The following is a 4,941-nucleotide window of genomic DNA, read 5'->3' on the forward strand; positions in this document are numbered from 1 at the left end:
TAAAATCAAATATTATGTCAATTACGTCAGAACTAAATATAATAATCTTGAATGTTTTACATCAGAAAAATTGAAGATTAACTGCATTTTTATGATTTAATTATTCTTTTATATTCACAAGCATTATTATTTTTATTCAGTTTTATATATTTTTAAGTATTTACCGTATATGAAATACTATAATTAAAATAGAACATTAATAATGATAGAATTAAATATTATAATTGAAAATATATTTTTTTACCTGAGGACTATATGTTATAATTATATTGTACTTTCACTTTTGTAATCTTATTTTTTTTTTCAATTTGTATTTAAGATGTTTTGCTCCAATTTAAATATCAATTTGTCATTGTTCTCATTGTTGTTTTTCACTATTTTGTCGTAGATATGATTTTTTTAATAATAAATATGTCCAACATGTTTATAAAAATATTTTATATATTAGGAAACAAAAAGTGGGCTGACGTAATATCTTTTTTCTCCTTATGTTGTTAAACTTCAAATATTTTCTGTAATTTCGACCACATTTTAGCCTTTTTGTCATCGGTTGAAGTCTTTGATAAGTTGAATATTAGTTTAGTATATGTGACTAACTAATATATTTGCATGACAGAATAAATCGGTTTAGTTTAACGAAAACAGATATGATTTAAAATCGAGCTCACTTACCAGTAGGTGTATTAGGCTTAAACCCTAAACATCGCAAAACAAAGCCTTCAGACAGATTGCATATAGTGGAGAAAGAAGAAGTTGTTGATTCAGCTTGTGCTCCAGTCATTTCAGAATCGGAAGAAACATGGTACGTAAATTCAGGAGAAAGCAAATGAAGAGGTAAGTCAATTATAGATATGCTTATTTGATGGTTGGAGGCGAGATTTTGTGCAAAACGATTTGTACATTAGACGTAAAAACATGTTCTCTCTTCTAATTTTTCACTGGAAATTATAATAAAACACTAATATTACTTAAATTTTCTCTCTTCTGTAGACAATGAAGAAGAATATTTTTTATCTTATAATATATAATTGAGAATATTATAATAATTACAATTACATTTGTGCAGTCTGTTGCAAAATTGTTTTTTGCAAAGAACCTTTTGGTTGGCAAGATTTTGACATCCACTGAAATTGTCAGTGAACTTGCAACTTCCAAACTGGGCAATGTATATTCTCTAGTCTTCAGATCATGCTAGATCACCATAAGCAAACAACCTGCCCAGTAAGCATTCTTTTACATCCTGTGTCAAATAGCAAAACCGAATCATTTAGAGTCTCTACATCATAAGTTACACACAAAAAAGCACAAAACAGCTACTTACTTGTCCCTTCATGGATGAATCAGAAATGAGCTTCAGTAGAAATTCACAAATTAATGCTAGAGATTAAGCTAACAGGTAATGTCAACCCCAACACAATTCTCGTCTTGCACACTATTAAAGAAAAAAATGAGTTTTCTTTTATAGAAAAGTTAAGATCTTGATACTAAAACTGAGCCAGAGAAAGAGATAACCTCTCTGGAAGAAGAGACACCACGAATAAGCCTGCCTAGAGCGTATCTGAGATGCGGTGCACAGTTATCCAACCCATCATTCTTCTGAGCCTCGAGCATCAATCCTCCGTCAACAGATTCCTTATCAGGCAACATCTTGTACTGCTTCTGAATCTCCTGCAGCCTCATCACCAAGGAGATAGCAGCTGCTTCTCTAACGGAAGCCTCAGGAGAAGCCAAATCCTAAAATAACGTTTATGTCTGATAAAAACATTCAGCTTTCTTGCCAGTCTCTTCTTATCATTCAGTTATCATATAAATAAAAACATTGCTTTGCATAATAAAAAAGGTAAGTACCAAATCAATTCTTTCTCCTTGGTGGAGGACTTAATCCTTTCGCCTCAAACTCATCCACTTGTCTTAACACAAACAACTCTTCCGCCAGAGCAGCTCGTCTGCAATTATAACGTTTCAAGACTTTACTTTTTTGGGTTTGCTCTTCTCGAAGTTATCATCAATGACGCCAGCACGTAAAAATTAGCTAAAGTGAACATACCATCACGTAAAAATTACCTTGCCGACCTTTTAAATGAACTCGTGGTACACCATGACTGCCACCAAGTGCACTGAACAATAAACATATGATATTAGTTTTGTCATATTCTTTTATAAACCAAGTATTCAAACAGGCAGAAGAATAGAACGCACTTGTAACCTTGCCACTCAAATGGTGGCCCATGGTTACATCCTTTGCTGCTTGTATGCTCAAACTTTAAAGCCACCTGGCAGAAGAAGACTCATCAAGACAGCCATACGACCGCAAACGAAGCTGCTATATTTGGAAACACAAATCAACAGACCTCCATAGCTCCCGGGCCAAATATAGCATTAACAATGACCGAGCCCACCTTTCTACCAACATAGACTTGACCAAAAACTCTTATTAATAGATCCAACAGCAATACTTTCTAGAAGTAAAGAATCCTTGGAATTGTGTTCAAACAAAAAAAATCCCTCAGTCATTAATATCAACACCGCGCATGTCGACCAAGAACCGTAAACCTGTGAATCAAAGAAAACAAAATAAAAAGACGTTCATTGCCTATAGTAAAGATGCAAGAGATAAAAGATACCAGAACCTTGAGATTAGAGTAGTAGCGTTGTTGGAGCTTCTCTCTACATCTGTATCCTAGAAGAAACAGAGATAACACAGTCAGAAACTGAACAGTAAAATGAAGAGAGCAGTAAGTAAAATGGAACAATTCACATACACACAAAATGTAGAAATTCATTGATATGATTATCAAACTCAACTAAACACAACTTACGACACTGTCCTAAACACAAAGCTCAAACTCAATTATTTTTTTTGGTAATCAAACGGACTCTTTATATGCTTTCCACTTACTCTACTCTTAACACTGCTGTTGTTTTAGCTTTTATAACATCCAAACTTCCCACCTATCGTACGGAAGCACATGTATTTATTAAATTACGATCAATTCAAGACCAGGTATGTGGATAAACATAATATATCATTCAACTAACCATGCCATAATATCAACAAAGCATACTAAAACCAGAGAACGCTCTTACTCCTTTCCGGAACCATGATCTAAAAAGTTATGATATCAACTTAAACTTATCTCTGACTGCAAATATACTCAATTGACTGCAACTTTTTTTTAGGGAATAGCTAGAATGACGGTGTAACATCAATGGAAATCTCATCAAACAAATATGTGATTACTGAATCTATTGCTAAGAAAAGAAATATGATACAATCAGTTAACAATAATCTGAGTTTCTTTGATAATGAAACGATACTTCGTACCATTGAATTTCTTCAAATTAGGAATGCCGACCGAGTCACCGGTATCGCCGCTGGGTTTGGTCAGACCGGAAGAGGAGACCGACGCTTCAGCTGGCTTTCTTTGGGGGGGGTTCGCTGATGGAGAGACCGGAAGAGACATCGGGTGTGACGATGGGCTTGATCTGACCGGAAAAGGAGTCAGCTTCAACGCCTTTTTGGTTCTCCGAGCGGGGATCACCAGATAACGTGGATTTTCCGTTGGAACTCATGGCAATTGCGATGTACTAATGAGTAATGAGTATATATAACGAAGTTTGATCGAAATAAAACTCCGATCGAGAGTTTTATAAATAAAATCAGGATGAGAAAAACAAATCGAATCCATAAATGAGAGCAAAGGGAGATGAAGTGGAGGATGTATTGATTGTTCGAGGTCCAAATCGTGAAACGTAACGAAGAAGAGGAAGAGCAAAGGTCTCCGTCTCTCACTGATAAATGATAATGGGCTTCATGCCCCAACTTATTTTCCGTCAGTTTTTATTAAATCGCAAAGCTCGAATGACGTGTCAAAAAGAAATAACATGATTGGTTGATTTAAAGTGACGACGTGGATAACCTATCTGTGGATCTTATTCTCCTTTTAATATAGTATTGATTACACACATGTATTTTCTTTTACAAAAATAGAAAACCACAAAATGTGACTTGTCAAGTAATAATGCAACCACTAATTCTTGTCTCCCAATCCCTTCCATTGTTTTGTCCAGTGGATTCAATAATTCTTTTTTAACCATGTATGATTTGGTGAGGCATCGGAACTGGAGCAACACGGACTTGTGTCTTGCACAGAATGACTTGAGCCTCCCGTCTAACTCCAGGAATGAGTCACCCCGACAGAAAAAGTTTAGCCCACAGATTTTTCAACTGGAGTTTGGCACCTGGTTCAACCTTAGCTTTACAGGGTCTAGCAGAGGCGGACCTACATATACCAATGGTGGTGCAGCTGACACCCCTTAAATATTAAAATGTTGATTTGTTAAAGAGAAATCAACATGATTCGATAGGTCAGCTGGCATATTCTTCAAAGATAACACCCCTAAACCACCGTTCGACCCTCGGCTGACACCATTTTTTACCAATTTTTGAGTGATTTAAAAGCTCATTTTTTACCAATTTTTGAGTGATTTAAAAGTCCATTATTTTTTGTGACCCATGTTAAAAAGGATCCTGGGTCCGCCACTGGGGTCTAGGCATGCATGCACCCACGCCGACATTGTGGACAAACTCAACCACTGCTTTCCAACGTGCAAATGACTTTGTTGCTAGTAGGGTACGAACAATAGAGGAACTTTTGTAAACGAAATCCCAAATCAAATAACACGTGCACGCGGGCAATAATCATTAGGTAGTTAAGTACTCTAAGAGCATGATTAATCCCAATCTCTTAACTGGATTCTTAGTTTCAGATAAGAGAGACGGTTCTTAGTTTTTTTTAGATTTTAATTAAAAAAAATAAAAATCGTCTCTTAAATAAGAGATATAAAAATCGTTTCTTAGTCGAAAAATGAAAAAAAAGTCAAATCATGAGTAAAAACCATGACTAAAAGACCTGAGTTAATTATGTTCTAAGATTGTAT

General features: G+C 35.2%; 1 long non-coding RNA gene across 5 annotated transcripts; it reads right to left on the minus strand.

Annotated features, from left to right (window-relative positions):
* Positions 1 to 945: 945 nt before the first annotated feature.
* Positions 946 to 3,944, minus strand: LOC108830464 (uncharacterized). Of its 5 annotated transcripts, none has more exons than XR_001946184.2 (9): positions 3,326 to 3,944; positions 2,631 to 2,680; positions 2,352 to 2,553; positions 2,200 to 2,273; positions 2,048 to 2,117; positions 1,849 to 1,946; positions 1,513 to 1,752; positions 1,322 to 1,432; positions 946 to 1,240 (listed from the first exon to the last, which is right to left on the minus strand). It is a non-coding gene; the product is annotated as an uncharacterized LOC108830464 (long non-coding RNA). The 5 variants fall into 5 exon arrangements; XR_001946183.2 differs by having other exon boundaries at positions 2,065 to 2,117; positions 3,326 to 3,943; XR_008939041.1 differs by having other exon boundaries at positions 2,065 to 2,117; positions 2,200 to 2,553; positions 2,631 to 2,673.
* Between the last annotated feature and the right edge of the window lie 997 nt (positions 3,945 to 4,941).

This window comes from Raphanus sativus, chromosome 2 (genome assembly GCF_000801105.2).
Source record: "Raphanus sativus cultivar WK10039 chromosome 2, ASM80110v3, whole genome shotgun sequence".
NCBI lineage: Eukaryota > Viridiplantae > Streptophyta > Magnoliopsida > Brassicales > Brassicaceae > Raphanus > Raphanus sativus.